The sequence below is a fragment of the Oxyura jamaicensis genome, chromosome 1 (genome assembly GCF_011077185.1).
Source record: "Oxyura jamaicensis isolate SHBP4307 breed ruddy duck chromosome 1, BPBGC_Ojam_1.0, whole genome shotgun sequence".
Lineage (NCBI taxonomy): Eukaryota > Metazoa > Chordata > Aves > Anseriformes > Anatidae > Oxyura > Oxyura jamaicensis.
In genome coordinates this window covers 120092531-120119911 of record NC_048893.1, presented here as the reverse complement: position 1 = coordinate 120119911, position 27381 = coordinate 120092531, and the positions used below count along the sequence as shown (strand labels likewise).

The window sequence follows — 27381 nt, the reverse complement described above, 5'->3', positions numbered from 1 at the left end:
ATCTGTAAGTCCACTTCCAAGCACTGTAAGTCACTTCATAGCATGCTACTGTATGTAAAATTGCAGTAGAGTTACTACCAGTTCAGATTTGTCACTTGTGCATCCTTAGCATTATCTTCTCTGATCATGTTGATTTTGGTGTATTCTGGGAGTATCTATCCAGTCCTCTAACTGCTTTTTGAAGAAGTAGCATGCCTCAAATTCAGTCCTGTAATGTTGCAGAACAATGAAAGTCTAATACCAACCCATTTTCGCCTCTCCTGTCTTTCTTCTTCCTCATCTTCCCCTTACAAAAGGGAGTTTGACCTTATTTTCCCAATACAAGCTTTAGTGACATGTCAGTGTAATAAAATGCCAAAATCTGGAAAAAGAGTGATTTTTTATTTATTTTTTAAACCCTGTTAAAGTAGATATGTACCTTAAAAATTCTAGAATAATAGACCTATGTGTGAATACATACTACTCCCATGTGTATGAATGAAAACAGCAAGATCCTTTTCAATAAGGATGATGCTTATTTAATTTGTGAATAGAGAGAATAAACTCCAACTCACACAGGTTTTGTGGGATAATCTTTTTAAAAGAATTTCTTCTTTTTAAAGCTAGATAGTAGGCAGAAAACATTTGTGCACTGCTGTACAATAAATAAATAATTAAAATTACATAATCAGAATTATTTTAGTCATTAGTAAAATGTATGATTGATACTCTGTCACCTTCTTCACAGAAACCTCCCATTCAGTTACCAGACTTGAATGGAGGACACCACATATTCTAATTTCCAATAAGTACTTGTGAATCTGATTACATTCTTCAAATTTATCTTTAGCCAATTTAGCTTCATCACATGGCCACTGCTCATCCGAGACATCCCTGTGGGGATAATATTTTACGGTTAATTAGACATTCATGAGCTGATTTCCAGTAGAAAGCTGGGAGTTTCTTGTTTCAGCTATTAATCAATAAATTAACTTTTTTTTTTTTTTTCTAGTTCATTCTTTAGACACTGAAAAAATAGTGTCTATAACATCATTTCAGTCTTCTCAGAAAATAAAAATAATCTGCTATAAAGCAAATATTTAAAAGTACACATCTCTCCCACTGACATCAAAACTAGTGTAAGTAAATTCATAGATTTATGATATCTTTGGATTTAGTTTTTCTTCCTTGACTATGTTGATGTTATTGAAATTGAGTTTTAGTTTGTCTGATTCCATATGCTTCTATGTTTGATTGTATATTCTAGAACTAGTGAGTTTTAGCATACTGTTTCACTTAACTAGATTCACTGAAAGTGAAAGAACACTTTGTTTTCCAGTTATACAGATTACTTATAGATCTAACTATACTAAAGTAGGTTTCAATCATTTCTGCTTCTGTTCCTCTTGATTCTTGTTTTCTTATATTTTCTTTTCTGTCAACGCATGGAGATTTTTCATGTTTATTAAGCCATAATGGGAGCCAGAGTTAGTATTCCAGTGTCTGCTTTCCTTTGAGCTTGAGAGAGTTTATAAATATAAATAAATAGAGACGTAATTTAAAAGGCAAGTCCAGTGTAGTCTCTGATTCTCCTCATTTACACCATTTTGAGAAGTTCTTTCTGATTCTCACCCTGAAGCTTTAGGGCTTTTAGGTGAATTAGAACAGCTTATGATTAAATACTACTCAGGAAATTGCAAGCACGCTGAACAAAAGAGTTTGTCTGAGATTCAGAGGAGCGAATCATAGGATATCCCAAGTTAGAAGGGATCCACATGGATCGAGTCCATCTTATGGCTCTACACAGGAATACCTATAGAATAGTAAAACAGCAAATGCATGAAAAAGAAATTCTTTGAATTCTTCAAAGAAAGAACATTGCATATCCAAAAATCTTAGTATTAAGGACCAATCTTGTGGACTGAGGAGATGCAATAGAAGTTTCTGAAGATAATCACACAGTAGTTCAACTATACATTACCAAGATTTCAAAGGTGCGTGAAGACTCATCCTGCTTTTGTGCACTGTAGTTTACTCTAGCTTGGCAAGGCTGGAAGTAATTCTTAATAATAGTGCACAGCTATTAAACACCATTTATGAGGTGTAAAAGTACAGTAGCTGTAGGAACTTTTCTGCTACAGACAGGCTTAGTTATGGTTACAAGATGCCTCCTTTAGTTGTGTCTTGCAAACTTTGAAGCATAAAATTCTAGCTTGTGTCTTGGCAATGTGATAAATGCTAAAATTCCAAATAGGATTTTAATCAAAGTTTGTGATTTATTGAGTAAATAGAGGCAAGCAAACAGCGCTGGGTGCGCTGGGAGTCTCTGCTCCACCAGGACGCACACCTATTAAATCAGGTGGTTGATTTTTATACTACTAGACTAATACATATTCATCACTATTCCTAGAAAAGGCAGGGTTATTATAATTAGTTCCCAGAATCCGGAACCCCTCTGGGCGCATGCGTATCAGTCTCTGGTGGTCTTCCTGGGGGTCTCTTGTGCTGAGACTCGTAGCCTCCCAAGCTTTGTCTTTCGGTTGTCCTTCAGCTCCCCCCTTTCTCCTTATTTGGTGGATCCCTCTGCCAGACATCAGAGGTTTGGGCAGCGTCTCATGCACAAATCAGCAGTTTCCGAAAAACAAACTTCTTGGTCCTCTTATCTCTCAGACTCGAGTCTCAGTGTTCGTCCTTCAAGCCCTCTATTTACACAAATTGCTAGGCCTTTAGTTAGCACAATGCAAGAACTATGTACACTAACCACTCTGTTTTTCTTAGACAGAAAGTTACATTTTATCATGCGGCCCTAGCATTGTTTCATCCTGACACGAATCAAATGAAACATATTTCACAGCAAGATCTTGAATTACCAGTCTGTCATTTGTCTTTTTTTTTTTTTTTTTTTTTTCTTTCTTTCTGTTTTCACCCACCACAGTGCAAAGTATCTTAAAATGTCTATTTACTAGCAGGCATGGCTGCTAGGCTACCAGTGCACTTCTAGTGTTCTCATTTTTCTATTTTATGGTAGTAATCTCTGGGATTTCTTGTAACCATCTTCTAGTAATGACACTTGAGATCTTGGAAACTAGAAAAATCTATTTAAAATATTCTGTTGCCTTTCTTATACCTTGGATAGTTAAAAACCTCTTGTTTTTGTCCTCCATGCTATTTACTTACGCAATTTTCTTTTTTCTGTGCTCATGCCAAAACTGGAGCATGATCTATCCTGTTTTACATGGCTACTCTTTTTCTGAGTACTAGAACAGTATGTGGAGGGAGAATATGTTCAATATAATTACTTAAGCTAGCACTTTATTATTATTATTATTATTATTTATTATTTACTGTTCTTATGCAGTATGCAAAAGTTATTTTTATAACTATTCTGAGATCCTTTCTTCTGTCTTGCAGTATGTCTGTAGCATAAACCATACAGTTTCATCCTTGTCCCTTTTTCCCCAGTCTCCATTAGTTTCTTTGTGATGACTTGTATCAGATGCTTACTTTCCTGTGCTGTGTAAACGATTCAATGTTTTACTGCCTCCTGTCTTTTCTTAGTGTCACTGCTGTTTTAGTACCATCAGTGGGTGTTACTGCTTATAGCACGATCCCAAAATTCTGTCATACTTGATCCATTGTCTACAATATTTACATTTTATTTTCTGGAATTTCTGTTCCTCTCTGTAGCACATAAAAGATGAGTAATTCCTGTGCTGAGCAATATAAATTGGTTTTATAAAGTTGAATCCTGAATAGAACTGGATTATATTTTTCACCAAATTAATTAAATTACATTAAAAAAAAAAAAAAAAACCTTTTCCATGTTTGCTTCTACGTGTTCAGAAACAGTTTACTAAAGTTGTATTCCAGTTTAATTTCTTTCCATACATTCGCAACAAAATTAATCCTTCTGTCTTAGTTTCTAGGAACTGTAGGTGCTTGCTAAATCAAACTCCAAAGATCTCTATGCATACTTGTGCACAGTCCTTGTAACAAGAACAAATATGAGAAAAATAGCAAGCAACAAATTATTTTGTGGAATTTATTTTGAAAGCAACACTGTTATTAGAGGGAAAAAAAAAAAAAAAAAAGTCTGTGAAGGATACCTGGATATAAATAGTCCTTTACTACATAGGTAGAGAAACCTTTGGTAGCATGGGATGAGTTGTTTCAAACAGATTTAGGTAACGAGAACTCATTGCATAACTCTAGAAATAAAACACTTCTCTAGTCTTTTTGTATTCATTTTTTTAGTAAGAAAAAAGATTACACAGTACATATGCATCATATTTTTTACTTAAAGAATGTTTCTTTTTAAAAATATTTCAAAGGTAATAGAAAAATGGAAAAAAATGCAGCAAAACCTTAAAATGTTATTCATTTAAGTGAAAAACTAACTAAAATTTACATGAAGAGTAAAAGTTTTCTTCCTGTAATAATAACAAAATAAGATGTTTTGCTCCAATCATTTCTCTATTTTTTTCCCCTCAAGTTATTATAATCTAAGGTTATTTATATTATTTCAAAGTGCTTCTTCTAAAAATGCAGTAATTTGTACAACCAGCCATCCTCTTATTTGTGTTGCAGATTTAATTTTATTTCTGTGGTAGTCAATTCTATTTTCAATTTTGACAGCAGAAGTCATTTAATCTTCATAACTGTAAAAACAGTTTTCCAAGGAATCCATGTTGCTCTAGACCCAATAGATCTCATGGATCCCAATAGATGTCAGGGATCTCATTAACTGAAGAAAATTATGAAAAATGTTGTAGTTTTGTCCACCTGGATGAAGCAGAAATACTTGCAAAAATTAAAATAATGTGAGTAGAAATTCAGACTCTGTTTCATCTAGTTGTTTTTGTTTGTTTTAAAGCGCTTTTAAAGATGTCATTTCAGTTGAGTATGTCACTCGTGTACTATGACAGGTTGTTTCACAATAGTGTTTCCTCTCAAGGATTAAAATAAAGAAGGGGTTAAAGGGAAGACAACAGTAAAAGAGTTCCCATTTCTTTGCAACATAATTGTTTTCATAGTTAATTCCTGAGAAGAAATAAAATAGTGCTTTATTTGGAAAACAAAAAAGAGAGAGAGAGATTAAAAATTTACATGTCAAAATAGTACATGTCAAGAATCAGAATTTATTTATTCCTTTGTAACAAATATAAATATTTGCAAAAAGTGGTAGACAAATTCAGGACCTGTCTGAATAGGTATCTTACTTTTGTCAATAAATAATGTTCATATTTCAAAGCAGAATTCAGCTTTTTGTCTCAGTGAAAGCATTTGAAAAATGCAAGGAAACTGAAAATTATAGTAAATGTAATCAAACGTGATCCTTATACCTAACTCAGAGATGCCATATGTGGATTATGAAACAAGTAAAACTTGCAGTTTTGACTTTATCTTTTTAAGAAGAAATATTTTTTTGTTACTGAGAATGTTTTTAAGAGACATTTTTCTGTTATTAATAAGATCTTTGCTGAATATATCTTTATTTTGTAGTTAGCGTTGCAATTGGGAACTATTGACATACAGCTTTTTGTTGATGGATCATAAAAAGCTGAAATTAAAATAGCTAAAATAATCTTTTTGTTATTTATTCAAACTCCGGTGATTATTTGATGAATCCATCTAAAAGTCTTACCCAAAGTCTTCAAATACACTTTAAAAATTTTTCTGAGCTTGATTTTGGTTTTGCTTTTTCACTTAAGCAAATTGTTATTGGATATAGTTTTCCATATTAGAGAGAGAGAGAGAGAGAGAGAGAGAGAAGAGAGAAGAAAGTTTTTTTCAGTTTTCTCTCTAGCAACTTGACAAAAGTTGAGGAAATGCCCTTACCTTGAATCATCTATCTGATAATCTGGTCTCTTAGTAAAAGGCAATTTTTTTCTGAAAGATCAGTAAACCAGTGTAAATGATCAGCATCACTGATTAACACCAAGGAAAAGCTTCATTTGCTTTCTCAACTCTAGTTAGTGCCAGGGAACTAGTCAGGAAATGAGGTACCTAAACACTCAGGAAGGTTTACCATTCTTTCACAAAAACATCTCTTAGCATTTCATAAACTGATACAAATAATTCTACAGATGTTTAAATGAATACATATTCTTTTTTGTTGTTGTTCTACAGGCTAGTAATTTTGTACCTTCTCTTCTGGCATTTATACACATTAAGATCAATCCTGAGCCTCTCCTTCTCCAGGATGAACAGTCCCAGTTCTCTCAGCCTCTCCTCATAGGAGAGGTTCTCCAGTCCTTTGATTATTTTGGAAGACCCCTGATTGACTGTCTCCAGTATGTCCGGGTCTCTCTTGTACTGATGAGCACAAAAGTGGACACAGTTCTCCAGCTGTGGCCTCATCAACACTGAGAAGGATCACCTTTTTTGACCTGCTGGTGATACTTTGCCTAATGCAGCCAAGAATACAGTTAGCCTTCTTAGTGGCAAGGACACCTTGGTGACTTGTGTTCAACTTAGTGAACACCAGGACTTCTAGGTCCTTTCTGCAGAGTTTCTTTCCAGATGGGTGGCTTCCAGCATGTATTGGTGTATGGGATTGTTCCTCCCCAGATACAAGGCTTGACACTTCTCCTTGTTGAACTTCATGAGATTGTCAGCCCACCTCTCCAGCCTGTCAAGGTCCCTCTATATGGCTTTGTGGCCTACTGGTGAATCAGTCACTCCCACCAGTTTTGTGTCACCTATGAATTTACTGAGGGACACTCTACCCCATCTTCCAGATCATTAATGAAGATGTTAAACAAGACTGGACCCAGTATTAATCCCTTGGGCACTCTGCTTGTTACTGGCCTCCAACTAAACATTGCACCATGGACCACTACCCTCTGGGTTTGGCCAGTCAGCTAGTTTTTTGATCCACATCACTGTGCTCATCCAGCCCATACTTAAACAGCTTCTCTTTGAAGATCTTATGGGTGATGGTGTCAAAGGCCTTCCTGATGTCCAGGAAGAAAATATCCACTGCTCTCCCCTCATCCATCAGGCTGGTCACTATAGAAGCATATCAGGTTGGTCAAACGTGACTTCCACTTGCTGAATCCATGCTGACAACTGATAATTTTCTTCTTCAAATGGTTTCCAGGATTAGCTGTTCCATGACCTTCCCAAGGATTGAATTGAGGCTGACCGGCCTGTAGTTCCCCAGGTTCTCCTTCTTGCTCTTCTTGAAGACAGGAGTAGCATTGCTTTCCTCCAGTCTTTGAGCACTCCTATTTACCTTGCAATCACATCGGTCAGCTCCCCCAGCATTCATGGGTACATCCCATCAGGGCCCATGGACTTACGAATGTCCAGTTTACTCAAATATTGCCTAATTTGATCCTCTTCCACCAAAGGTACATCTGCCTTGCTCCAGCCTTTCAGCATGGCCTGTATGGCCTGGAATTCCTGAAGGCCAGTTAAAACAAAATGTTTCTAAATATTAGCAAAAGTTTAACAATTTTAAGTAAATTGAATGAAAACAAAGAAAACGAGAAAATATTGTTATTAGAAAGTATTTCCCAATCACTAAAACAGCAGAAGATTAGAGTGAGTAATTCAGGAATCAAACATTTCTGACCAAGTAGATGTCAGTGCCTCTCTGCTACTGTCACAGTATGGGAAGTGTTTACCCTACAAAACCCTATAGATGCCAACAGATGCCAGTATTCCTTTGACATTTTCAAACACGATGCAATAGTTTTAAATAAAAAGCACACCATTATCTTTAATTGCTTTATTTTATTTAAAAGTAGGCTGAAGTTTAACTTCTTACTGCTCCAGAAAGGAACAGGAAGATATAACTTTTCTGCTTTCCCCTACCTGTAATTTGGGTGCAGAGCTGATATGATGTTACAAACCTGGTCAACTACAAATGTAATTAAGTAGCATTTAGGCATTTGGAGATTTGTTTCTTTTATATAAGTCTAATTTTGTTCTACCAAACAAAAATGTTTTAAAAAGATAATTCAGGGAAGCTTAACATTCACACCCAAATTGTGAGCACTGCTCTTTAACAGGAAATACAAAAACAGAAAACATACCACCCTACAATTTTTGAATACTTCTTGACATGCCATTATTGCTTTTCGTTTATGATGCCTTTTTATCTGTGGTTCCTCAGAGAAACCTCACCCTCACTCTATAGTTCATGAATGGTGTTATCATTTTCATAATGTGCTGAGTATGCATGGTACTGTTTATTTAAAAGTGAAAACTAACGTGCTACAAAAATACTTGATTACAATGATTTTGTGATTCAAGTTTTTTTTTTTTTTTTTTTTTTAATTAGAAGTATTCTTTCTTTGTTTATCATATTAAGCAGCAACTCCTGCTAAAATAGTAGAAGTTTTCTAGTTCTCTGTTCTTCATTTACTTCTTTTAAACCCGGGGGATGATTTTCTCTCTTGCGTACAAAGACAACTCTCACTGAAGTTCATGAAAGGGAACAATGAATCATTAATTACAGTTGGAAAGAGATTCTGCATACAATAAATACCAGGGGTCACTGGCACAGTGCATCTTAAGTATAATAAAAGATTTTTTTAATTATTCCTTTTAATAGAAAGGTGACAAGCTTTTACGCTTGTGAGCATATACTGTGAAGAGGAGGCTGTCTATTTTTTTTTTTTTTTCCCAAATTGTTTAGCCAAAATAACTTATTATTTGTACACTCAGTGTGTATGCTCAGTAAAAATAATAAGAGCCATAGAGAGGTCAATTTTTGATACTGCTTAAGAAAAAAATAATTACATAATCCTTGCCATTTAGTAATAGATTTTGTGTACTCATGTCTTCTCATGCATGCTATTGAACAAAGTACAGATATATTCAAATATTATATATATGTATTACTGAGAACCCAATGCACTTTTCTTCACAGTTTATGCAGAGTGAGTGTGCATACCATTCAAAAAGTAAATTTCTCTCTTGTAACTACAATGCAATTATTTTGGCAAAATTAGCAGTAATATACAGTATACAGAAGACACTGCAGTATTGTTGAGTGAGCAAAGAGCTGTTTGTATATAGTTTTCTGTATACTTTCAAAGTATTACCTGTTTTCATTCATTACTTTTATGATTTTTATGACTGTAGAAAGACAGTTAAAATAAAACATAGTATAGTATATATTAATTTGTACTTGTTCTGTCAAGATGTGTGCATTCAACAGCTGAAACAGCATGTGTTTTTGTTCATGTATAGATTTCTGGCCTATTTGACCCTGTTTTCTCACACTAATTTTTTTTTTAGTAAGGCATTTTATATAAGGGTAATTCCAACACAATACTCACTAGGTATGAGTGTAATTCTGTGTAATTTAAACATTCTGCTCTGAGCATAGGACCTCTGTATTTTTTAAAAAATTATCTCCTGAATTGGTCCATACAATATAAGATCTTGCTTATCTTTATCTTTAAATGAATGCAATAGAATAAAAACTGTAAACCTCTTTGGCTTGGATCAAAACTGGTTAGATAACAAATTAAATCATCAACATTCACAGGAGAATATACTTTTCATATAATTTAAATGGAAATATTTCACTCTATCACTCACACATGGGATATATTCTCAGCTTCTTTGCTGGTTACATGTCAGTTGGGTGTAATAGAAATAGGAACATATTTTTTTTGTAGACTTTATTACAGCGTCCAAATTCTTTGCTGTTTTATACAATATTAGTGACCTCTGTTTTCTGAAAGTCTAAGGAGATATTTAATAACTTAAAAACATCAGAGTAACAATCTTTGCTTAAAATCCTCTGTAGGAGAATTGAAAACCCTAAGACACAATTTGAAAGAGAACATGCTAAGATTTTTTCTTCCTTTTTTTTCTTCATTTTTTTTTTTTTTAATATATTTGAACTTTTTTGATAGTACCTTCCTGTGAACTTCTAAAGAAATTTTATCTTTTTTTTTTTTTTTTTTTTTTTTTTCCAACATTATGCATAGCAGTGGGAATAGGGCATTAACTTTTCCTGCTGACTGAGCACAGAACAAAGCCTTTTGTTTTGACATAGGTATTTGCTTCTTAACTTTAAAAGGGAGAAGAGGAAATTGCTGAGTAGAGACTTGGAGATAACGAAAGCATTGCCCTAAATGTTCCACTGAAGAATGCAACAGAAAATTGAATATTGTTTTACTCATACTGCTGTTCAGTATTGAAAAGGAGAAAGTAAGGAACATAAAGCTCTTCCTAAGCCTTATGACATTATGTTGCCAGATATGATAGTCTAAAATACTTATGCCCCTTTTTAACTATTCATAATAGATTTTCACCCTCACATTTTCAGTATAGCGTAGAATTCTGGTATTTGCTGCTGACTGAAAAATAATGGGCACTACCAGGGCATTTTGTAATATTTTGTTTTACTGAATGATAGGGATTAAGAGGAGGATATATATATATGTGTGTGTGTGTTAGCCCCTGAAGGATTTCAGTTAAGGTAGAGAACATTTATAGGCAAATTGTGTGTGATGCACATGTGGGAGTACTAAGGGTAAAAAAAAATATCCCAGCAGGTATATATCGTATCAGGGTTTTCTGATTCCCAAATTCCATCCATAGTTGTCATAATTAAAAACATTTTCATGATAACTTTTATTTTATTTATTTATTATAGCTTTCCTTATAAAATTTTCATATAGAAACAGTCTTCATACTTCATATATTTTCTCCTCTCCTGTTCCTTTTCCTTGATCAAAGGCAGAGAATTGGGTACAGGCTTGGTTCTCTCAGTTACATCGTAGTTGTGTGCCTGCTCTTTCCAAGAAGCCAATAAGTAATACTATGAAAAATTAACTGGATTATATATATATATATATACACACACACACACACATATATATGTATATATTTACATGCTATACAAGTTTTTTTCAGCTCATAGTAAATCATGACAAAAATGCAGTTATGGCAAATTAAGACATTTCCCAAAGAATTTTCAAACTCCAAAGGAACTGCTGGAAGTGCTCCATTAAATTTTTTTTTATAGGCTGTATAGTCTGTGTTCTTATTGCATATACAGTATAGTTCTATGTTTTTAAATGATTCAGGTGTATCTGTTTTTATGACTGGTTTATGGAGAATGATAAGCACTAGTAATCTGGAAGACATTTAATGGAAATAGCATGGGCTTGCTTTCAGCTTTAGGACTGCCAGGAATAGCATGAATTCCTGCTGCCAGAGTAGTTATAGATCCTAGCACCTAATGTGAGAGTGAAAAAGTGCTGCATAAACTTATTGTGACAGTTCTGTTTGTTCTGTAGTTTGGAGAGGAAGGTAAGGGGTTTCTTTTCATTAGGACCCTGGGCCACTCTCAAATTATAGGGAATATTTTCACTTGTGCTGGTTAGTATAATGTTCTTTTGTTGATATTCAAGCAAATAAATAGATTCATGTAACTTACAATCTTTACTGCATGGATTTTATCTGAAGTATTGCTGTGTCAAATCAGGTAGTACACACATTTATAGTAGTGGAAATATTTCAGAAAATAGCAAAAATAGGGAGTTAATTTTTGGTCATATTTTAAAATATGCTTTATAGTTAAGGAAAAGTATATGAGAAATTATAAACATAATAACTTGAAGGTAGGGGGGAATTTAAAATAAAATCCTGGCAAACTTAAAATTCTGACCCTCTTTTTCAGTATCTGAAGTGATGTGTAGTCAGTTCTGTGAGGCTACATGATCCTCATAAACTCTCCAGAGATTTAAAGACTATATTTCAAGAATATTGCACTGCAAACCTTTACTACTTTAAAAATCTATTTGTTCAATCACAAAACAGTCAATGCATTTTAACTCCATTGGAAAATGGATAGCTCAGCAAGATTTGCAATAAGTTCAAGTACTGTCTAAAATTGTTCCTATTGTTCTACCAATACAATTCTGTGAGGTCTGATAAATATTTGTACATCAGGACTGATACCTTGAGCTAATCTATAAATGAAACAAGTTGCAGCTAGTAGTTGTTGAAATCCAGAATTTAAAATATGTTTTATTTTTAAATTAAGCAATAATTTAACTCTGGAGCAGATAAACAACCTTGTGCAGAAATAATGTCTGAATCACAGTTGCTTTGCATAGAAATTTATCCTAGTACAAATTGAATCGTGTACATATCATAGCATATTGTAATTTTTAATACTTACTTTGGACACCCTCTTTTCAAGAATCAGCATCTTTTCAATATGCAAGTTTCAAAAGTGGAGTTTGAAATTTTCATGAAAGATAGCAAAAAATTGCTGGTCTACGCATCAAAACTATTTACGTTTTACTATTCTGATAGGGTCCAATTGGTAAGATTGGCTTCAGAATTTGTCAGTCTGTAAGTATTTTAGTTTGTGTGAGATCTATTCAGTAGTAAATTTGATTTCCAAGTCCTTTTAGACTTAGCCATTACAATACAAAATTGACTGCACATGTGGTTAATAATTAAATCATGTTTAATTAGATTTTAAGTGCTCTGTGTGAGGATTTTATGTACAGCAAGTTTTCATGACCTAATTAGCTTATTCAATTGTCTGCTAAAATCAAAGAATAGGAAGATGTCTTCATCTTTTGTCATCATTTCCCTGAAATGTGGAAAAAAAAAATCCATAATTTTACATTTACTGGCAAGGTCTTTGAAATCAATGTATATTATGCTCTAGCTATGCATACATTTAAATAAATACTCCTGTCAGAAGTGCAGCAGTGTTGAAAAGACTTACTTATTGATAAAGTCCAGCCAGGATAAAGTTAGAGAAGTAATTACAATACAGACTGTATAATCTTTTACTATCAATATTGAATAATGTTAACATTTTCGTGTACTTCCACCCCCCCCCCCCCCCCCCCGACCTTCCTCTCTCTCCCCTAGCCTAATTAAAAGTAACTCACTTAAGCAATGTTTGTCAGATTCAGTAACTAAAATTTCATTAAGCAGTAATGACCATGGTTTTCTTCTTTTCACATGTGGAAAAAAAATCCTGTGATGTCATCTTTCTCTGTCTGATTCTCCTAATTAGACTGCTTTCATCTCACATGATGATAAATACATTTATTGCTGCTTTCTTCATCTAGTAGTGCAGAGGAAATAGATTCAGTCAAACATTTTTATTTTTTTTATTTTTATTTTTTTTTCCCAAAGAACAGAGTCCTCTACTGATACTCTTAGTAATAAAAGTTTTCTATGGAATAATAGAAAAATACCTATTTCTAGATAGCTTTGTGAAGTCTCTGTGACCGTTATGAAACTAGTAGAGTTTTTTAGTTAAAATATTTAAGAAAACCTGTGAAAGTAAAATCTGAAGGGGAAAATTACATTATTTCATCTTTTATGATTCAAACTCTAAGTTTATGTATAGCTATTTCTGCACTCAATTGCATACTTGTGTAATGAGAATGTATCCTCCAGAATTACAGCTACTGTTTTATCTAACTTTGGTTCAGAATTTTCAGATCCCAATTTTTAAGTTATTCTCTGTAATTTCATAAGTTAGTATTTTTTTTCCTTTTTATGGAAAATAAATAAAAGAAAAAGAAGAAGATAAACATTATTGTTTAAAATTGCTGGGCTTTAATGATAAGACAATCAATGAACCGATGACTCAAGGGACTAGGAAAGTGTGCATCTTGTAATGCTTTACTAACAACTAAAAAAGTAAAAAATAATCCAAAACATTAAAACAAAACAAAGCAAAAAAGGATTAAATTCTGTTTATTTTGATGAGAGGACACATCAGCAGCACCTGGCACAGTCAAGTCTTGATATAAATATATATATTTATATATTTTGTATATAATATATATAAATATTCCTTCAAGCTAGATAGCCTGGATGCAGTAAAAGTCACAGTTTAATGGACTTTGTTGAGTATTCTCTGCTTGCCACAGAATTTACACAGCTTCTTGTAGGCTTTGAAGAGCTCAGTGCAGTCACAAGCACACTGTAACTAACTCTCAAAACTAGCTAGCTGAAACATATATATGGACAACATTTTAATCTCTGATCACATACAATATGATTCTGTTTTGAAGCCATAAAAGTATTACTGGAAATTGAATGTATTTATTTACAGGAAAGCAGAAACTGGAAGGCACCTCTGAAACGTATTTTGTCCAACACCCTGCTCAGAAGGGGTTAATGAGATCAAGTTGCCAGGGCCATGTCCAGTTGGGTTTTGAATATCTCAGTTTGTGCCCATTTAATCTCATTTTTACTCACTCTGCCAGATATTTATAAATGTGGAAAAGAACATCCCGAATCTTCTCTCCATGAAGCTGAACAGTCTTAGCTCTCTCAGCCTCTCCTCATATGTCAGATGATCAGTCCTTTAGTTACTGTCATAGCCCTGTTCTGAACTTGCTCTGGTATGCCCATGTTGCTCTCATATTGTGGAGCTCTAACTTTTGACCTTACACTTCAGATAACCCTCCAGGGCTGATTAGAATATAAGGCTCTCTTCTGTTGACCTACTTTTGATGCTTAACACGCCCCATAGTACAGTTGGACTTTTTTTGCTACAGTTACTGACTCGTGTCTAAGTTGGAGTTCACCAGGATACCCAGAGCTTTTTCTGCAAAGCTCCTTTCCGGTCAATTAGCCCCCATTGTGTACTGATGCACAGGGTTAATCCTCTCCATATACACTCATGTGTGCAGACTATCTGGTCCCATTGTCTTCCGGTTTGTTCAGATGCTCCCTGACCTGATCCTCTCACCAAGGGCAAGTCTTCCTGACTTCTGGGATTGCTTAACACCAGTCTTAACCAGACCAAGACAAAGAAGGTTTTGAGAAATGTGTCTTCTTTCACGTCCTTGTCATCTGGACTCTAGCCCTATTCACTAGGAGGCCCACATTTTCCCTAGACTTCCTTTCATTCAGTTGCATTCAATTATCAAACACGTTATCAGTTGATGCTTTACAATTAAATAATGAGTCAATTTATGAAAAAATATAGATCTGCACTATTTAAGGAATAAGGTCTCTTGTTCAATATACTTGTTTACAATATGACTCGCTTTGTCATTCTGTCATCAAATGTTGTTATGAAATGGCAGATGAGTTTGTCATAATTTTTTTGTTTGTTTGTTTGTTTCTGAAGTGATAAATCTGTGTTCTTACTTGGATTTACCTTAATAATTACGACTTGCCCTGTTTTTCAGAAAGGGAGAAAATGCTCAAATATTTAGTCCCCCACCCTTCGGTTTCCCCCGCCGCCCCCCCCCCCCCCTTTTTTTTTTTTTTTAATCCCTTTTCTGGACATAACTGAATTATTAGGACAGTACAGTATGTGTTCATACATTTAACATGTAACAGATAATGCTAATTTCTGTCTTCCCATATGCTCTTTAAGTGTCTTGGACTACCTAAAGGTCTATGAGAGCTGAAGTCTATTAGATACTAAATGGAAAAGCTTACAGGCTCAAGACTTCAATACCCAAGAATACTAAGGCATACATATTTGAGTGCTCTGTCAATGCTGAATGATTTAAGGAATGGAAATTTTCATTGAGCTTATAAAGTTCTAGTATTTTATATCTGTGTTTTTTTTTAGTATTGCAAACATTTATCTTCATTTGCATAAACGGGATGAGTTAGACTGACTTTTCTATTCCCTTCTAATTGTATTTTCTGTTATTTTAATGAAATATTTCAATTGACCCTGAACTATTTTCCATTATTTAAAGATTTTCATTAAATGAGGATTTCCACTACATAAGCATGGATCGGGTATACCCTCTTTTTCCCAGTGTATACATGAGCCACAGAAACCCTGCTGATAAACACAAAATGTTTGAAAGTACGATAGGTAACATGCTCTTGCAAGAGAAGGATGTGCAAAATAAGAGTTATATCTTTAAAAGGTATGAGGATTTAAGATGTATTTTAGAGTCATAAATGAGTCTACTTAGGCACTTCTGTCTTTCTCTTTTCCCCCAGTATGGGATTCATATCTGTCACTTAAGCATTTTTTTTTTTTTTTTAAAAAAAAAAAAACACCCCTACTTCTAATTCTAAGAACATATTATACCATTAGTTATGAAATAAAGTAGAAATATAAATAAACTTGTCAGATTTTCAAAACCAAAGACTTTAGAGATATCAGTTATTTTTTTCCAGAAATAGAAATCCATAAGAGAATCAAAATATGTTCTAAAATCATGTAGGTTTGCAGTTTAGTCTATTTAAATATATATATAGAGAGAGAGAGAGAGAGAGAGAGAGAGAATCTACAAAGCATGTAATTAGGACCAAACCGTGACTGATAAGAGGTGTACTTAGCATCTACATCTGTGCCTTCATTATTATTTTCTCTTGATTAGGATATGTCATTAGGGAACACCATATGATATTAACATGCTCTGAAATACTAAAATCAATGCATTTAAACTGATTTGATCTAGCTGAGGAGCAGAAACTCACTGTTTTCTAAAGAAATCACTAATTTTTCATAAAACTCTCTCGTAGGCTGTGAGAAAGAGAAGGGTTTCATGTTATTTCTTTGCAATTACTTGAGGCAGTTCAAGAAGCACTATAACGTGTCTGCTTTGAATGTGCAGTCAGGGTACAATTGTGTGTCAGTCTATGACTCTTGGAGCAAAATTGTATCCATATATATACACCGCCAATGTAAAAGGAGTTAGAGAAAGTAAGTTATTTGCAGTGTTCCTGAAAGATACTGCAACTGATTTCCACTTTGCAGCAGATCCCTTTTCATCCATTTTCATACTCTTCAGCCAGACCAAATTATTTATTTCTTTATCTTCCACATAAATAAAGAGCATTGGTTTAGTAAGCTTCATGTTTAATTCTGGATTATTCTTCTCTCCTAGGCACATAATAAACATATTTTGAGAGAACTGTTGAAAATAAAGGATTGAATATTTTTAGCTGGGCGTTTTCTACAGTGCAATTACACTTCTGGCAGTGCATGGGAGCTGTGGGATGTCCTCCATGCTCCACTTCTGAGGCTCTCTCAAAACTTTTTAGATTTGCCATATGGTGATATTTTGACTTTAGTTAAATTAGGTAATGTAACTGAGCTTGTTTAACTTATGTACCCTTTTCCATGAAAGATGCATTACTTCACTTGTGAAAATTGTAATGAGCTATTTTTATTATAGTTTCTTGAAGTAACAAGCTATGAGTACTATTGAGGTGTTCAAGAAAGGGCAAAATGAATAAACTTTTTTTTTTTTTTTTTTTTTTTTTTGTGAAAGAGCAGTTTTCTTGACATAACTTGTGCAAGTAATTGTTTTCATTGGTAGCTGATGTTTGTTCTGATGTCAGTTGTCATAGTAAGCAATAATTACTTTTTTTAATGATAAACCCAAACATCTAAAGTTATTGCAGTGTTTTACTCAAACCAGAAATCATAAGATATGCTACCTAAAGGTTATGTACTTTTTTTTTTTCAAAAAAGGGGAAAGTGATAAACTTAATGTTTCAGCAGAAGTAGTCTTACCAAAAATAAATAAATAAATAAATAAATAAAAGATGAAACTTGTTTTTGCCAAGAAATTGTACTAAAGGTGCTTCAATTCATTTTAAGTATATTGTAGTTAAAAGATTTCATTGATACATTTATGGTAGTCCCAAAAGTGTTTCAGGCTTGCTAGGGCTAATACGGTTTTATCCATCAGATACTTCTGTTTCCTCGTGAATGATTTGTGCCATGTTTTGTGAAAATTTTTATCTAGAAATTGTCATAAGGAGGAATAAAATCGCAGTGTTTCAAGAAAGGGCAGGAATTTAAGAGCTTAAGTCAGTACCAAATGTATGAAGACTGATGTTATTGGATGGGCAAGAAGAGAATGCTATTGATGAACGCAGCTCAAAGACTAGAAGGATTAAAAGGATACTCAGTTAAATTGAACATATTTTAAGTAATCATTGTATTATTGTAGAGTTGAAGTAATCTGTGCTTCCAACAGCCTTTCTGGAAATAGAGTTGTTTATCATGTTACACAAGCTTTTTGTTGGTGGTGGTGGTGGTGATGTTTTTGTTTTGTTATAAGAGTATTCTTTTCAGGCAAGGAAGGACACTATCATGTTTCAGGAAAATGTAAAGTAAGGATTTATTACTGCATTTTTATTTATGGTGGATCTTGGTTAATAAAATGACACATTTACAAAGATGGTATAATTAGGATAAGCAAATGACTTAGTAGGAAGTTTCTTGCTCTTGTGTAAGTCCTAATACTTAATGCTTAGTTCACATGTCAACTTGTTGTTTCTCTTTCCTTTTCTTGTATTTGATGTAGTCTCTGTATTTGAAGTACTGCTTTTAAACTGTGGTATAATTTAAGTTTCCTCCATGATGAAAAGGACTTAATATGGAAAGATTTTATAAGTGTTGCATATCAGCATAACTTCTGTTCCTATATGAAAATAGCTATGATAGAATAAAGCACCATTCAATAAAAAATGAATTCCCACTAGGAGGTTTAGCTGTAGTACCAAAGATAAATCAATGCTACATTTTAGTGTAAAAAGCTACAGGAGAGTTGGCCACATAACTACTTTGTTTCTTTCTTTTCCCCGTGCTGATAGAATGAACTAAATGTTTTGCCAAAACACCATGCTGATTGACATCCAGTCTTTGCTTTGCTCTCTCATTCACTGTTAAATAGCCGTCGCAAAGCAGGCTGTGCTGCCTTCACAGGAGGAGGCACTGAGAGGCACAGCTTTGGAGTTGCTCAGGCAGGAGTCAGCAGTGCTCAGGGGAGTTGGAGAGCTAAGTAAAAACAATGGGGAGCCTGTCATCTCATAGAAGGCAAAAGACAAATGCTTCATAAAAAGGAAAGAAAGAAGGAAAGAAAGAAAAAGAAATAAACAACAAACAAACAAACAAACAAAAAGGTGTCACTGACTTAATATATTAAAGGAAGCAATATGTAAAAAAAATTGCTGGCTGAAGCAGATCAACTAGTACTGGGAATTTCCACAAAGAATCTTGTACGTAGTATCTACTTTTCTGTATATGACTTTCCCCCTTCTCCACCCCCACCCCCAACTAACATGTAGCTGTTTGATCTTGATTCATGAAGGAGAAATTTCTTGCTGTAGGTTAACATATTTAAAATTCTATAAATAAAATAGGCTTTTCAGCATTCTGGAGAAATAAAAAGAATGGTCATGCATATTAAATCCCTTGCAAGAACTTCAGGCTCAGTTTTTTGATCATCTTAAGTAAACAGCATATACATTTAGAGATTATTTTCAGTAGTGTGAGAAGCAGGAATAATCATCATTTTAAACAAACAAACAAAAAACATGGATATATTCTCTATTCTATTTAGAATAAGAAGAAAGCAAACATTTGTATTTCATCATTACCATTAGCCTCACCCATCAAAGATTTCTTCAAAATGTATGTAATACTTAGTGTTTTCTTGTAGTATAGTCATTACTAGACTTTCAGGATGTATGGCAAAAGAGTAGAATATTGTAAAACTTTCTTCTGCTTTCCTAGTTTATTTCCCATTAGTGGATATACTGTATCATCTGTTGGTATTTTCTCTAATTTGGTATTCCTGTTAGTATGTGTGTACATTCATACTTATTAGTATTAGTTAGCCTTTAAGTACGGGGACTGAATAATGTAAACATACAGTAAATACTGTATGCAGAGATGTATATTTGCATTTACTAATAGAGAAAATGAATAAGTAAAAAGCTAGAATTTGGATAAAAATGCATTATTTTCTGAAGCATGTGTAACCAAAGAAATACCAAAGTATGGAGAAGGCTAAACTGAAGTGCACTGGTGCACTTCTATAGAAGGGACTTACCACTCTTAGTCATTATTTTACTAACAGGTGTTTTGCAGAGGGACACACAGGTGACTAATCTGACAGGATGGAAAATATATATATACACACACAAAATAACATGAGGGAGAGATGGGAATTTATGGCCACGGTTTGGGAATAGGAAGGAGAAAACTCATGGTAGATCATATCAAGTCATTTGTGAAACTACATCCCAAGATGTATGGAAACAAAAAGTTATTTTACATTTTTACATGTTACTTCATAAATTAGTATGGCTGTACTTTTTATTTATCTGAGCACTATCACCTTTCGTTAAATGATGGGAAATAAAAAAACTAGTGTTAGGCACATCTCAGAAATGCACTTCTTAAGATCAAAATGGATAATATATTTTGCTTTAATAGTTTTTCTTTCTGAGTGAAACAAAACTAGATCTAAATATAGATACAATATTTGCAACTCAGAGTGTATTTCCAATAGGATAAGAGTTTAAAAGCACTAAAGATAAAACTTGAAGTTGTAGGAGCTTTGACATTTTCCATTAATAAAAAATCTGGATGCAACTAATAAAAAGGGAAAGTGTTTGACTTTTCATCTTTATATCAAGGATAGAGTTTCATGCCATTTATTTAAGCAATGCCTATGACTAAGTCTTTTTGTAGTTCCTCTTACTGTGCCCTCTTAAATTCACCAAATAGATAGTTCAGTAGTAATCTGAATGTTTCTCTATTTATTTATTTGTTTGTTTGTTTGTTTATTTTAGTAAATGGCAGTCTTTCAATTCATTCTAGTACTCATTTCTGGCCTTTTCAACCTTAGATATAGCCCCCATTATCAAGACACCATCCAGGTAACATTATTTTAGTCTAGCTTGTGGGTACTTTTCATTCCCTTAGCTAACTTCTGCTATATATTAAAGACAAGTAGGAAGACAATTGTTTCGTTAAATAGCTATGCTCTGAGATGTAAAGCATGGAGGAAAATATTTCCATAGTACTATTCTGTATGGATTTAAAGTTCAAATTTTATATCTTGAATTTGAAACAGAGATATACAACATCTATACATTATTAAAAGCAACCTTGAAGGAAGGATTAAAGATGTAAGGTCTTTGAAAGTGTGAAGTGATAAACATACTATTGTGGAGGAGAGCAGGAAAAGGTGAAAGAATAGAGAATAATCCATTGCTCTCTACTGTTAGTCTCATTTCCTCCAGTTTATTAATGCTTAAACTTAGATCGTCATAAACGGATAACAAGTATGTAACCAAATTTATGTGCAAGACTATATTCATTTAATTTAGTTTTAGTGGAACTGTAGAACAAAAATAATATTTTTCTTCTTCTGCAGAACTTCTGCAGTCTCTGGTCATCTTCTTGCAAGTTACATTGTCGAGGAAAAATATATATATATGTTTTCTGCTAGAAGACGAAAAAATGCAGAAAAAATCAAGCTTAAAAATATTGCAAAGCCTTCAGCATAATTCAGTATGATGTCTATTAATAAGCTATAATCTATTAATATAGTTTATAATTACATTAAAGCCCTGAAAATGATAGAATTATAAAATAATAGTTAAATTCTAAGGAGTTAGTCAGCTGATTGTCAGTGGTTTGAACCTCATTAGGCTCACACGGGCCCACTTGTTAAGCTTGTCCAGGTCCCTTTGGATGGCATCCCTCTTTGTATTGTATCAACAACACTATTCACTTTGGTGTCATCTGCAAATTTGCTGAGGGTGCACTTGATCCCACCATCTATGTTGTTGATGAAGATATTAAACAGTACCGGTCTGAGGACAGACTCCTGACAAACATCACTTGTCACTGGCCTCTACTTGGATATAGTTCCATTGATCACCACTCTCTGTGTGTGACCTTCAGTCCAATTCCTTATCCACTGAATAGTCCACCCATCAAATCTATCTCTCTCCAATTTGGAGACCAGGATGGCAGGTGGGACCATGTCAAAGGCCTTGCAGAAGTCCAGGTAGATGACATTGATCAGTCTTTCATTGTCAACTGATGCTGTCACTCCATTGTAGAACGCCACCAGATTGATCAGGCACATATGCCCTTGGTGAAGCCATGCAGGCTGTCTTGGATCACCTCTTTGTCTTGCATGTGCCTCAACATTGCATCCAGGATGATCTTTTCCAAAATCTTGCCAAACACAGAGGTGAGGCTCACTGGTCTGTAGTTGCCCGGGTCCTTTTCTACCCTTTTTAAAAAAGGGAGTGATATCTCCATTTTTCCAATCCCCAGGGACTTCACCTGACTACCAAGACTTTTCAAATATGATGGAGAGAGGGTTGGCAACTGTCAGCCAGTTCCCTCAGGACTCTGGGATGCATGTCATCAGGCCCCTAGACTTGTATGTGTTCAGTTTCATCAGGTGGTCTTGAACCTGCTCTTCACTTAGAGTGGGAGGGACTTTGCTCCCCCAGCCTCTATCAATGGGTTCATGGAAACAAAAGACTTGGGAATCCTTACTATCAGTGAAGGCTGAGGCAAAGAGGTTGTTGCGTATCTCAGTCTTCTTCATGACTGTTTTTACCCTTCATGACTGTTCACCCTTCTCAGAGAGGGTATATACTCTCCTTTGCCTTAGCAATCTATCTATAGAATCCCTTCCTGTTATTCTTTACATCCCTTGCCAAGCTCAGTTCCATCTGTGCCTTGGCTTTCCTTATCCCATCCCTGCACATCCAGACAGCATCCCTGTACTCATCCCAGGCCACATATTCCTGCTTCTGTTGCCTGTGCATTTCCTTCTTGTGCCTCAGTTTGACCAGCGGGTTGTTGCTCAGCCATCCTGGTTGTCTGCCCTCCCTGCATGCTTTTTTACTCAGGAAAATGGAGAGTCCTTGTGCTCTAAGGAAAACATCCTTAAAGAGTCTCCAGCTCTGCTCAGCAACTTTGCCCCTAAGGACAGTGTTCCAGGGGATCTTGTCTACTAGGTCTTTAAATAACTTAAAGTATGCTCTTTGGAAGTTTGCTCTTTTCTAGGTCCATATTCCTCGAGATCACAAACTCAACCAGGGCATGGTCCATGCAGCCCAGACTGCCTCTCAGTCTTTACCTGCTCACCCATAGGTGAGCACCAGGTCAAGTAGTTTGTTCTAGTCAAGTACTGGTTGGTTTGTCTATTACCTGGACCAGGAATTTATCCTCAGTGCACACCAGGAATCTTCTGGATTGCTTACAGCCTTCTGTGTAGCTTTTCCATCAGACATCTGGGTGGTTGAAGTACCCCATCAAGAGACTGTGAGCGAGGTGCTTCTTGTAATTGAAGCAAGAATGCCTCATCCACAGGCTCCTCTTGATCAGGCGGCTTGTAATAGAACCCAATCACAAGCTGTCATTTATTGATGTGGTCTTTAACTCTCACCCACAAGCTCTTAACCTGTCCGTGGCTGTTTCTCAAAGACAACTCCTCACAACCAATTCCTACACTAATGTAGAGGGCAACACCCCCTCCCATCCTTCCCTGTCTGTCTCTTCTGAAGAGTTTGCAGCCCTCTTTTCTAATGTTTTCTCTTCCACTGCTATAATGTGTGGTCCTTCCCACAGGGTACCACCCTTCCCAAACTGAGTCTGTGGGGGCTGCCCACAGGCAGCAGCTCTTCAAGAACTGCTCCCATATGGGTCCGTACCATGGGGTCCATCCGTCAGGAGCAAACTGCTCCAACACAGGTTCCCCACAGGCAGGAGCAGATCCTCTGTTGCTGAGTGGGCTCCTCTCCACAGGCTGCAGCTCCAGCCTGGGGCCTGCTCCTGCTGGGGCTCTCCATGGGCCTCCTCCAGGCCACATTCACCTGCTCCACCAGGGCCTCCTCCATGGGCTGCAGCTCCAGCCCTGGGCCTGCTCTCCATGGGCTGCAGCCTCCTTCAGGCCACATCTATGTTACTCCATGTGGGTTCCTCCATGGGTTGCAGTGTGGAAATCTGCTCTGCTGTGGTACCCATGTAGGGGTAAAGTCTGCTCCACCATGTTCCTCTTCACGGGAATTTCTGCTCGAGCACCTCCTGCTCTCCTTTTGCACTGACCTTGGTGCCTGCAGGGCTGTTTCTCACACCTCTCTTCTACAGCTGCTGTTGCAGAGCAGGTGTTTTTTAGTATGCTCTCACAGAGGTGTAAACAACATCACTTATTGGCTCAGCTCTACGCAGTGGTGGGCCCCTTTTGGAGCAGTCTGAAAGTCTGAAACTGGCCCTTATCTGAAATGGAGCAGCTTTTACACTCTTCTCACAGAGTCCACTCCTGCAGCCCCCTGCTACCAAACTCTTGCCACATAAACCCAATATAGCAGTTGATAGGATCTATATTTCCATATTTATTGTGTACCTAGTCCCCATCTTTTACTATGAACACAGTCATCTTTCCTCAAAATGAAATAGATATATGTCTCCATGATCCATGAAAGGATAAATCTAGATTACCTAGGAAACTTAGTATATAACACATAAGAGAAGAATATATGATTGTCTGAAATGGTACCAAAATGTATTAAAATCAAAATACCAAGAAAAAAAAAATATATATAAGTATATTGCATTAAAAAATTAGGGACTTAGTGGGGAGGGGATTAGCCAACTTTAGTCATAAATCATATCTGTTTTGAAATCCCCATTCAGAGATTCCAAATGTCAGAGAAGTAACCAGAGGACTCTGGGTAAAACACGTCTGGAATAACTGCACTTCTTACCCTATGAAAGAAATCTACTCTATAACAAATGAATACAATTGCAATTGTAATAGAAAAAGAGAAATAAGAATTTTTAAAATAGAAATCATAAGTAGAATTTGTTGTGCTTCATTCACATTAAAACAAAAACACAAAGCTCATTCTGCTGTGGCAAGGAAGAACTTTGTAAATGATGTATTCATAGTCACCACTTACCCAGAGGAGATGCTGCCATTATTAAAAGGAATATTGATGAGTTAGATAAAACTCTGCATACATACGCAAACAGATATGATTCTTTCCCTTCTTTTTTGATTATACATGTTATTAATGTGATTAGTGTGAAAGAAGCTGTGTATTTCAAGTATGTTGTCTTATTGTATATGCTGACATATTCTTGTAATGCATTATATGCTTTGTCCATTGTGTTTATTATGTTGTATGTAATATACCAGAAAATCATCAGATATTTAGGGGGAGGACAACTTTTCACTACAGTTGAAAAGAAAGTTTGGAGTTCTAGTCAAAATGTGAATATCTGAATATCTTCTATGCATCAAGTTTCTCAGAAGGACAATTATCTTTTTTATTATTATTTTTTTTTCAAAATGTCTGTTTCAATATCTATTATAAAACGTCTGCTATGATACTTAATATTCCAGTGGACTGCAGAGCAGATGTGTTTACAGTTACTATATTCACCCTTGAGTATTTTATGAAGTTTGAAACTGCAGGCATTATAACTACTTTATTGTATGGTAGGATTTAAAAACTAAGCATATTCTACCTTGAGAACAAATACTTGCTGCAATTCCTGATGCAATAAAATACTGTTCTGTATTTTGTTTTCAGAAAGAGAGAATCCATGTGTCCAAAGCTTAATTATAGTTGGAGCTGGCCAGCAGTGTGGGTAAAATAAAAACAGTTTTTATAAGTATGTCAATTGAAAAAGGAGGACCAGAGCAAACATTGGTGCAATAGTTGATGAGGATCATGTAACAAACAGGGACATAGACAAAGCAAAGACGTTGAATGCATTTTTTGCCTCTGTCTTCAACACCAGTCATGGGCTCAGTGACCCCATGTTCCCTGAGCTGAAGGACTGTGACTGCAGGAACAATAAACTCCCAGTTAACCCTGAACTTGTGTGGGATTTGCTGTCCTATTTGGATGCAGATAGGTCCATGGGGCCTAATGGGATTCATCCTGGAATACTCAGATCAGAAGGCTGTCTGATATCATTGCAGGACCTTTCTCAATTATTTTTCAATGGTCTTAGGAATCTGGATTAGTTCTAGTTGACTGGAAACTGGCAAATTGGGTCCCAGTTTTCAACAATGTCAAGAAAGAAGACCCTAGCAATTAAAGCCCTGTCCATCTCACTTCAGTGCCTGGTAAAATTATGGAGAAGATTATTCTGGGAGTTATTGAAAAACACCTAAAGGTGTCATTGGTCAGAGCCGACATGGATTCACTAGGGAAAGGTCATGTCTAACAAACTTAATATCCTTCTATGACAAGATGACCAAAGATTATGACTAGTTGACCAAAAGAAGCCAGTTGATGTAACCCTTCTGGATTTCAAGTAAAGCAATTTATACTATCTTTTACGGTATCCTTCTGGACAAAATTATCAGAATACAGTTAGATAAAATCATAATTAGATAGGTGAACAGTTGGCTGATGGGCCAGGCCCAGAAGGTTCTTGTAAATGGGCTTACATTAGGCTGGTGACCTGTCACTAGTGGGGTTCCCCAGGGCTCCGTTTTAGGACCAGTCCTCTTCAGTGCTTTCATACATTATTTGGATAAAGGACTGTAAGGTTTTTTGAGCAAGTTCTTGGATGAACCCTTGGATGAGCCCAAATTGGGTGGAGCTGATGACTCTGGCAAGGGTGGTGAGGACTTGCAGAGAGATCTTGAGAAATTAGAGAGCTGTGTAATCATCAAAATATGAAGTTTAACAAGTGCAAGTACTAGATTTTGCACCTGGGAAGGAACAACTCTGATTATACATACAGGGGATGAGTTTGTTATACTAGTCAGGGGATGAGATGCTGGAAATAATCTACGCAAAAAGGGACCTGGGGGTTTTGTTTGATAGCAAGCTGAACATGAGCCAGCAGCATGCCTTGGTGGACAGGAGAGCCAACCACATTTGTTTGTTTGTTTGTTTTTTAACATCATTTCTTTCTGGTGAAAAAAGTATAGGTATACAATAAATACACATTTTTCACAATTACATGAAACTGCTGTGAAGCCTGGTTAACTTACTTAGAAAAACAAAAAAAAAAAAAAAAAAACTACCACACATACTGAAAAACTCAGTCTGTCTGTAACCACAGTGGTTAATGGGAGCTTGAGGAAATAATGAAAAATGTATTGCAAGCATAAATCATCCCAGAGAATACCAATCTACAATCAGTAATTTTACTGTCAAAACCTGAAGTTTTCACCATGAGGTACTGTGCAGACACAAAAATTAGAGAAAAAAAACATTATGCACTTTTAAAAGGTATTTCAGACCCATAGATTACTGGTGTCTGTATTATACAATATTTACTTGAGGTTTATCTAAGGGTGGTAGAACTGCCGACTCGATACAGGGGTAGTGATTTATTCAGACATCTGTAAAGTTGACTAAATATTATTTTAGTGTATAAATTCTTTTATAAATCCACCAACCAAAATAATTTATAATGATTGAAATTCTAAATTCAAGTGAATTATCACTGCTGTACACATAGGAAGCACCAGTTGATACTGATGTGAATAATGAAAGCAATAAAATTTTGATGTCTTGAAAATCTTCCTCCAAGTCAGGAACTATTTGAATGGCTATTACTCGATGATTCACTACTAACATTGACCAAAACTATTACTTTTTCTGGATTTACAACCTAAATCAAGCAAACGAAAAAGGATTAAAAAGAAGCTTAAAACTTCC

The 27381-nt window shown here is 35.3% G+C and overlaps 1 protein-coding gene and 1 long non-coding RNA gene across 6 annotated transcripts in view; one reads left to right on the top strand and one right to left on the bottom strand.

The window, feature by feature from the left end:
• Window positions 1-2923, bottom strand: part of LOC118160967 — a 25746-nt gene extending 22823 nt beyond the window's left edge. Inside the window, exon 1 of the long non-coding RNA XR_004747786.1 lies at window positions 2913-2923. This is a non-coding gene — a long non-coding RNA (uncharacterized LOC118160967). The remainder of the gene's footprint in view (window positions 1-2912) is intronic.
• Window positions 1-27381, top strand: part of IL1RAPL1 (interleukin 1 receptor accessory protein like 1) — a 723370-nt gene that overhangs the window by 100013 nt on the left and 595976 nt on the right. Inside the window, exon 4 of one of the 5 annotated variants that reach the window (XM_035316062.1) lies at window positions 2098-2099. The exons of the other annotated variants lie outside the window; for them this stretch is intronic. The gene's annotated coding sequence lies outside the window, so the exon portion shown is untranslated. The remainder of the gene's footprint in view (window positions 1-2097; window positions 2100-27381) is intronic. 5 annotated transcript variants of the gene reach the window in all.